Below are 10391 nucleotides of genomic sequence, written 5' to 3' on the forward strand. Positions count from 1 at the left end.
CTCATAGTTTGGCAAGGCTAACAGTGGTTCCTTCGTTATTGCCTTTTTAAGCTCCTCAAAGGCATGATTGCATTTCTCGTCCCATCTCCATGAGACCTTTTTCTTTAACAGGTCGGTCAAGGGCGCCGCCATGGCCGAGTAGCTTTGGATGAATCGCCGGTAATAGTTTGCTAGGCCAATGAAGGATCGTAGTTCAGACACATTTTTGGGCACCTCCCATTCACTGATCGCCTTGACCTTGTCATGCTCCATCATAATGGACCCATCCCGAACCTGGTGTCCTAAGAAAGACACCTCATCTTGTACAAATGAGCACTTCTCTAGCTTTACATATAATTCATTCTCTCGCAAGACTTCGAATACTTGTTGAAGATGCTCCACATGGTCCTGCAAGGTGTCGCTATACACCACAATGTCGTCTAGATATGCCACCACGAACTTGTCGAGGAACGGGTAGAATATCTTGTTCATTAAAGTACAAAATGTGGCTGGGGCATTGGTAAAGCCGAAGGGCATTACTAAGAACTCATATGACCCATAACGAGTCACACAAGTAGTCTTTGGTTCATCCCCATCGGCAATCCTCACTTGCCAATACCCCGAACGAAGATCGAGTTTAGAGAAGTATCTTGCCTTTCCGAGACGATAAAAAAGATCAGCTACTAATGGGATTGAGTATTTATTCTTAACGGTCACCTTGTTAAGAGCTCGATAGTCGATACACATCCATAGTGACCCATCATGTTTCTTTTGGAACAAAACCGGAGCACCAAAAGGGGCCTTTGACGGCCTAATGAACCCGGCATCCAAGAGCTCCTTGAGTTGCCTTCTTAACTCTTCTAATTCTGGTGGTGCCATGCGATAAGGACCCATGGCTGGCGGCTTAGCTCCTGGCTCCAACCCGATCCCATGATCCACCTCCCTTCTAGGTGGAAGTCTATTTGGTAATTCAGGCGGCATAACGTCTTGATACTCCTTCAAGACTTTTTGCACCTCCCTTGGTACCTCGGTTGGCATTGATGCTTCATTCCCGGCTAATGCCACTAGATATGTCACCTCGTGACGCTTAAGACCCTTCTTAAGTTGGAGTGCAGACAACGCCTTTGCTTCAACCTCCTCCCGTGTGACGGGTACTGCTCGGGCATGACCTTGGCTTTTTATCGTTAATGACCCATCTTCCTCGAACACTATGGGCCTTACAGAGTCGATAAATTCAAGACCAAGTACCATTGCAAAGTCATCCATAGTCACTACCGTGAAGTCGGCTTTCCCCTCCCATTCACCTAAACGAAGGGAAACGCCTCGGGCCACTCCATGAATAGGCATCGATGAACAGTTTACCGCTTTCATCGACCCTATCTCCTTATGATATTTTAACCCCAACCTCGTGGCTTCGGCCTTAGTCACGAAGTTGTGGGTGGCACCACAATCGAACAATGACTTGGTGCACTTCCCATTAACGACCGCCTCTACAAACAATAGGCCATTTGAACGAGGATAAACTTCGAGTTTTGTGGGCTTACCTGTGGCCTTAGACTCCTTCGCGATCTTGTTAAGCAGGGGAAGATACCCCATCTTAGATTCATCATCGGACCCGGACTTTTCATCAAATGCCGACACCATGGCATTCAACTTTTGTCGTTGTGGGCATTCCCGAACAAAGTGTGGCCCTCCACACAAGAAGCAATCACGACTCTTCGTCTTGATCTGAGAAAGACTTGGTTTTACCCTTGTCTTTGTCCCTGTTAAACTTCCCCGTGCTCGAGCTGCTACTTTGACGCGTTGCTCCCCCACATTTTTCCTTGTTTCCGCCTTTGTTTATGTGTCTCTCCTTCCTTGGCTCGCTCCTTATTTCATACAAGGACTCCGCGACGGCTATTGCTTCGGCCAACGTCTTTACATTGCGTCGCTTAAGTCCCTGTTCAGCCCATCTTTGTAACCCATCCATAAAGTAGAGGAAGGATAAGTTCTCGGGTATGTCCTCGATTTCCAACAAGAGTGATGAGTATTGGTTGATGTACTCACGAATTGACCCGGTATGCTTCAAAGCCCGAAGTTTCTTCAAAGCTATCTCCTCGACATTATCGGGGTAGAATTGTTTCTTGAAGTCGGCCTTGAATTCCTCCCATGTACTAATATGGAAGGTTCCCTTCTTCTCATCCGCCTCTCGTCTCCTCCACCAAAGGATGGCAACGTCTGATAAATACATGGTGGCGGTGGTGATCTTTGCTGCAACGTCTTGGATTTGTAGGGCGCTGAAATAGCGCTCCACACTCCATAGGAAGTTGCCTAGCTCCTTGGCATCCCTCTTGCCATTGAACTTTGGCGGCTCGGGTACTTTAATCTTCGGTGCCTCACGCATTGTGGCACCTCCTACAACAGCAGCTCGGCATACGACAAGTTCTGCCTTGAACTCATCCATCTTATCATTTAATGCCTGGACCTGCTTGGCTACTTCTTCACGAACCAAGCGTAGTAAGTCCTCGCGCAACGAGCCTGCTAGCTCGTTTACCGCTCCTTGGACCTCCCCTTTGAGGTCTTCCTCACCTTGCTCCAACACCTTAACTTGTTCTTAGAGGGTACCCACGTTGACCTCCAAGGTGGACAATAAGTCTAGGTAATCCCCGATGGCTAGCTCCAAATGAGCCAGACGTGTAGCAGTGGACTCCTTTTTCCCTTCTTGAGTGTTGGTTGGCTTCCCACTAGCCAGCACGTTCGCAACAACACTTGAATCACCCGACGACATCTTTGTCTCTATGGTCCTAGCAGGCGAATCTGCTCTGATACCACGTGTCACGAGATGACTACTTTACCCCTTGAATCAAACTCGTGTGCTACTCGACTTGCGATCCCGTTGCAAGCCAAGTCAAGCAAGACCCTCAAGATGTGCTAGGCTATTCCTTAGACACTTAACAAGCGAAGTAGGAACTTAGAACAAGAAGGCTAACAACACTTGGTGTTGGGAAAAGATTGCTTTTATTAAGAAAGCTTGAAGATTACAAGAATGTTTACAAAGTGAGTTTGTGTGAATGTTTTTTGGATGGATGGCAAATGAAGTCATGCCCTCCTATTTATAGAACTCCTAAGGAGCCATCTGAACCTTAAGGCGTCCTAGAAGTCTCGGGACTATTCTAGATTCTTCTAGAATATACCCAAGTTTCCTATATTTACATGATGACTCTAGATTAATCTAGTATGTACATGATTTATCTAGGATGTCCTAGATAATTCTTGAAGGACCTAGATTCTTCTAGAACATTCCGGATTCTTCTAGGAGCTTCTAGCATGTTCTGGAGAAATCTAGTCCACTGAACTCAATTTTCAGCACGGTTTTGGGAGAAATCGTCATATTAAGGCGGATCGTTACAGCCTGCTAGAGTTTAGAGTAGAAGTATCACCTCTGGTGAGTGTATCCAGCTCCTTTGTTTCTGTGTTTGCGAGTCCAGTGTCAATATTTTCTGGCCATGTAGAGGTAAGGCAGTGTTGGCTTAATGTTGCATGATGTGATGATAATAGCATACAATGTAGGCAAGTTGAATTTCTATGTGAGGTACAAATCCGCGTATACAGGCGTCAAAAGGACTACAAATGTATGTTTTTGGTGGAATATGGGGTCAATGGATGCGCTCACCGGACGTTGGAGGGGTAATCTCAAGGTTTTGTTGTTCAACTTGGCTCTCCTTCGATCTACAAAAACATAACGAGTGAAGAAAGAAGAAATAGCTCGTATTAGCCCAGACTTTGGAGTGTCTTCTATAGTTCACTTTCTAAATCTGTTTGCAAGTAGAAATTATAATCAATCAATACATATATATAAGAATTTTTTGAGTGATATTAGAGAGTCCAACTTTTTAAGAATTTCTAACAAGAGTAGATTTCGAAACAAATTTAATAAATAAATTATCCTAAGAAAAGTAGATCCTAATAAAAGTAGATTTTTTAATATTTAAAAAAAAGTTTAATAAAATTATCCTAATATATGTAGATCAAATATATTTTAATAAAATTATCCTAATATAAGTAGATTAAAATTATCAAATAGATAACAAAGATGTATAATAGTTCAAGTTATCGTTTTTATTCCCCCCCCCCCCCCCCCCCCCCCCCATGGTCTCATACATTTGATAAATTCATATAGATAGTCTAAAATTTATTTCGAAATCTACTCTTGTTAGAAATTCTTAAAAAGTTGGACTCTCTAATATCACTCAAAAAATTCATGCTTTATATATATGTATTGATTATCCTAAGAAAAGTAGATCCTAATAAAAGTAGATTTCTTAATATTTAAAACAAAGTTTAATAAAATTTTCCTAATATAAGTAGATCAAATATATTTTAATAAAATTATCATAATATGAGTAGATTAAAATTATCAAATAGATAACAAAGATTTATAATAGTTCAAGTTATCGTTTTTATTTTCCCCCCGCCTATGGTCTCATACGTTTGTACTTTATAATAGTTCAAATTATCGTTTTTATTTTTCCCCCACTTATGGCGGATAAATAATGAATTATTTGATTAAAGTGCTATGTTAAGATGATGAGTATGTAGTTACACGAAGTATAAATTACGGTTCCATCAAAATATAATCACAAAATAATCATTGTAGTGTATATAATTAAATTATACATGCCTCCATATACATTCAAGTGATAAATACATATAAAAGAATTCACTGATCTATATATATTACTATTTTGTTCATTCATTTACTCTGTATAAGAATGTGTAGATCATTAGGTAGAGGAACGAAGCCGAGAATAACTGAAGTAAAATTTAGTGGTTTGGATAAATTTGTGTAACAATGAAGTAACTCATATTATTATTCATATGATGAATTGATGATCAGTTCTAAACTCACGCATTAGCCTAGATTTCGAATAAGAGTAAGTTTGCAAGAGTCTTAATAATTTAAACTATTACTTACTCAAGGCTCAAGGGTGTACATATGTTATGCCCATTAATTAATTTAATCAAAAGAATGCACATTATGTTTTAATCAAACCTAATTAAAATTTGCGCACTACAAAGTTTTTTTTTTTTTCAATTTACTCAACCATGTATCTTGTATTTTAGTGTTAGTTTTACATATTAAGTATAATTATATTTAGTCATATTTTTATACTTTAAATTTATATTTACTTAGATTTTTATGTATGTATGGGGAAAATTTTGAGATAGATGATCAAAGATTATGCAGGATTCGAAGTTTTTCAAGGAATATTGACCTTTCGATGTATGTATATATTTTACTAATTTAAATCAAATGAATAATTGTTTTTCTTTCTTTCTTTTAGTTCATTTAGATCTATCTACAAGGGTCTGAGATAGAGTTTTCATTATGTAGCAAATAAGTGATAAAACTATTGAATATTCTATTATGTTAAAGGTTGAAAACAATTTTAACCTACACTATTTGACAACTTCACATAAATAAAAATCCGTTCAGAATTTTATCTACTACAAATTCATATATAAACTACCTGCATATGTGACACCCTCATTCATTGCGGAAAAGTAAACACATAATTCTAGATAAAAATTGCATGGATATGTTTGTAATAGGTTCATTTGGTTAAAAACCTGTAATTTTTAAAACCGAAAACGAAACCTGAACCTGTTATAAAAATATCCAAATGGGAAGGTGTCAAACATGCAAGGTCTAAAATAAATCTCATAAATAAAACATCGCTAAAGTCGCGAAACAAAGTTATACAACCCAAATATGAAAAAGGGAGACATATGTCCCTAAAAATTATATAACATAAAAAGTGTTTAAGGGTCATAATAAAATAAAGCCAATCTAGGTCCCAAGGTTACTTTGCTCGCTAGCTCGTCCATGTACCCCATAAATGCATCACCTACCTGTCAATCGTATTTTATACAAATACGAAAGCCACAGTCAGTGGGGAGTAACTCCGAGTTCTCCCAGCCACGAAATGTCATAATTAATATAACATGTAAACATAAGAATATGAATATGAATAACACATAGCCTTAGCATATAGATGCTAGAGAATCATGCTTCTCATGTGAACAACAATATAACAACACATAGTCCTAGCATGTGAATACTAGACCGACTCATACTACACTATCATGTGAATCACATAACATCCAGGAATCCAAACTCTATCAACCATAGCCGACTTGCATCTCACCTTCTATGATTCATAGAATCATCAAACAAGAAAGGACAATATATCTAGAGACAGGCATAAGTTCTTAGGAAGGTCAATAGTCACTCTGTAACTCGAGTCTATACCACGAGGTAAGGTAAACACCCTAGTCCTAAACCTGCGCAGACCTAGCGACATGCGGAAAACTACCGCATCCAAGACCCATGATATCAACACATGAGTACCCCTAAGGAGTCCACCAAAGGGTTGGCTAGTACTTAAGCTGGCCACATACTTCTAAGAGTACGTCAGGAGGTCATATCCTAACTTGGATATAAACCCACCAATCTGAGACACAAAGGCTATTAAGCGGTGAACATATACTCGTCAAAGACTATAATGGCCTATCTATGACGAAGGTCGAAATACTCACCTAGGACCTAGTCCCAGCTTGAATACTTTAGCCCACGCCACACAAGACAAGTGGGACACCCAATTAACCATTAGAGGGGCAAAGAGTCCAAACTTGCACACACAAATGATCATACACACCCTAGCATATGAAAGGCTACGCAAGAGCATATTCAGCTGACAATCCAACAATATCTCCAATATCGATAATAATCCAAATTCCAGCTAACCAACAGTATCATAATCCATGAGAACAAGCTAAAATGGCAAAGAGGCAACAAGACTCAAGCATAAGGCATCCAAAAAAGTCTAACTGTGTTGAATCATTGATGAAAAAAAAAATTCATGGTTGGCATAGTTGATTGATGAATTATTAGTGCTTTAACCGTAAAAAATTGACATTCAATAGTACTTATAACATCAAGTGATTTATTTATAATATGTACTTTACTTTTTCATTGTTGCCGGCATAACTGTTTTTAATTCAATAAAAGACGGTCTCTTTGTAAACATGGTGTAGCTCACCAAAATGAATCCTTAATAACGGAGACAAACCTTTATGAGTCTTGTAAATTATTTTAACCTACAACAACTACGTAAAACTGAATGATGTTACGTAAAACAACAATTATCATAATTATATATATTGTGTTCAAAGAAAATGTTAGATCTCTTAAACATAATTTTACCTTGATTATATATTTACAATTAAGAGTATTTGCTCCTTATAAACTTCTCGCAACATCAAATCCAAACTTAATTCCAATAGAATTACGTACTTGCTAAATCCCGCATATAAAATTACTTTATCCCACACATTTTGCTCCTAAATTCCTTAACTACCCTTCATCTTAAAAAGGAATTGAAAATAGTTCTCTCTTCTATATCTCTCAAAATTTAACCAATTCGTTAATAGTTCAACAATTATGGATCGTAATTCATAGAGATTACATGTAATTTCTCAGTTTCATCAACAATTTTATTAATAAACCCATTTTCTAATCGATTTAATTAATGTTCTATTTCAGAAAAGGAGGAGCTTTTTTACAATTAGGGTTTAAATTTATTTTGGATTACAATTTACAAACCTAATTAATTATGAACAATTAGAACATGAATAATTGGGAGTTTAACAAATTTTAGTGAACAAATCAAGTGCCAAGGAAAACAAGTTTGACTATTCTGCCAAACCATGATGTGACATTTTACAATTGCAAAATCAGACCACGAACGGAAATAGCGAGCGATTATCTTTACCGGAGACACTCACGAATGTCATCAGTCACCATCGCCATCAACCTTTTGTAGCCGACGTCGGTAAGTTTCCAGGTGAGGGGTGGTGGTCTATGGATTTGGAAATTTTTTTATTTTTTCGGTTTTTGATTTGTCCCTCTCTTAGTGGGTGTGAGAAATGGGAGAGGTATATTCGAAATAAGGCGAAAAAATGTGCGGGATTTAGTAAATTGTGTGCGGAATTTAGCATGTCCTTAGAATTATTAGTCTCTAAACAACAATTAAAAATATCTGTGATTCTATTACATAGAATGCACAGGGCGACATCATTTATTAGTTTTATGACATCATTTAAAATCGTTGAGTTACCAAGTAAGTATTTTACGGCAACGCTGAAACGTTGATTTATGTTACCATGGTCTGGTAACAGAAAACTATTAAATTTAACAAAAAGTCAAACCATGCTGAAAATGAGAGCAATAAAAATTTTGTGAGTTGATTTAGATGAGAAGTGATTAATCATCAGTTCCCCTCACAAAAATTTGTTTTAAATACTAAGAAATATAATTTTGTTAGGATAATTTTATTTATTTAGTTTGTTTCGAAATCAACTCTTGTTAGGATTTCTTAAAAAGTTGGACTCTCTAATATCGCTCAAAAAGTTCCTGCTTTATATATATGTATTGATTGATTGATTGATTGATTTTTTATTGTTGTTTAGAGACTACTAATTCTATTGGAATTCGGTTTGGATTTGATTTTCCAAGAAGTTTATAAGGACCAAATACTCTTAATTGTAGATAGTCAAGGTAAAATTATGTTGCAAGAGAGCTAATATTTTCTCTGAACACACTAAATATATATAATTATTTTTTTTTTGAGAAAAGATCATTATCATTAATAAAAAGTCATACGACATCTACAACATATGCCAAACTCAATCGGATACAAATCGATTACAACCATAGGAAATAAATTCTTGTTCAAAGAATGAAACACTACAACAGAGTCTCTATCATCGATTCGCCGCAAAAGGCTTTCATCCATAAGAGGGCCTCCGAATCTTCCTTGACGAGTATCCATTTCTTCTGACGTGATTGATTGTAGCTACAAATCGGACAAAATATGTAAAACCATATAACGATCTATAACAACGCTAATCTTCTGCTGACTTATTAGAAAACTGCAAACAAACCAGAAAACGAAAGCTCTCAAACTGAGAGAAGGACACCACCGATAGACGGGGACAGAGCCCTCGGAAAGAGAGACGAAACAAAAACGAAAGCGGAAACTAAACAAAAACATAAAGGAAACAAAGCGGAACACAGGAAAAAAAACGGAAGCCACCGCCTCCCTACCAACCCACAACACCGCCAGATTCAAGCACCACCCTGCCACGCCACCTGAACAAACTCGTCCGATAAGACCCGAACAACCCACATACACCACGCAGACCGAGAGGAACAGACAGACCCGTACGATTCAGAACCGGGTGTGGGTAAGAAAGGGGAAGAGGGTTAATCGGAAGAGAGGAGACGGGTCACCGGAGAAAGGTCTTGAATCGACATGGTAGGGGGGGGGGGGGTGATGGGTGGCGGTGGGAGGAAAGAGGAGAACGGCGGCAGCAAAGGGGAGGATTTAGGATTTTGCTTTTGCTTCTAATTAACAAAAAAATATTAATATTTTCATTGTTCCAAATAAATTTGCAAACGCCGTAGAAATATGGCAGGGAATCTTAATATATATAATTATGATACTTGTTTTACATAACATCATTTAGTATTATGTAGTTGTTGTAGATGAAAATAAATTGCAAAACTCAAAAAAGGCATGTCTCTAGTATTAAGGATTCATTATGGTGAGTTGCGGCATGTTTATATACATAGCGTTTTGTATTTAATTAAAAATCGGATGTGCTGTAACAATGAAAAAGCTAACTGCATACTATAAATAATCACTTGATGTTATACTACTGAAGGGCAAAACTTTTATGCTAAAATTACTGATAATTTTATCGCTGATCAACTAGACAACTACATACACCAACCACTAATTTTTTTCCATCAACGATTCAACATAGTTGGACTTTTTTTTATCAACTTAAGAATATATTTTTATAGATAATCCTATTGAGAGTCCCGTGCATCGCACGGGTTTTCCAACTAGTATGAAATAAACATTGAGATTATTGCTCGCAATTATTCGTCTAAAAGAGTGCTTTTTTTTTTTTTTTTTTTTTTGTTTTTTTTGACAGCAGTAAAGAAAGTGTTTTACATAGAGCACCTAGGACTCGATAGGTCCGGTGCCAATCCTACATTATTGATACAAGAACTTAAACTTAAACTAGGGGTGGGGAAAAATAAAGCACGAGGTTTCTTCAAAGAGTTGTTGGAGTAGCACATTGAGGATGTCATCTCTTTCCTTTTCTTCGGAAATTGAGCCTTAGGAAAGTACCTGCAACAAGACACACTCACGTCACGTGAACGTGGAAATTTACCTGGGTAGATATAAACATTGCGTCTTGGAGATTCTTTTCTTCGACTTTGAATTCTTGTTAATTGTCTTCTAGCATGAAACACTTTAGCAACCTTTGACTTCGATGATGTGAAAATGAAACATGGA

The sequence above is a fragment of the Silene latifolia genome, chromosome Y (genome assembly GCF_048544455.1).
Source record: "Silene latifolia isolate original U9 population chromosome Y, ASM4854445v1, whole genome shotgun sequence".
Classification (NCBI taxonomy): Eukaryota; Viridiplantae; Streptophyta; class Magnoliopsida; order Caryophyllales; family Caryophyllaceae; genus Silene; species Silene latifolia.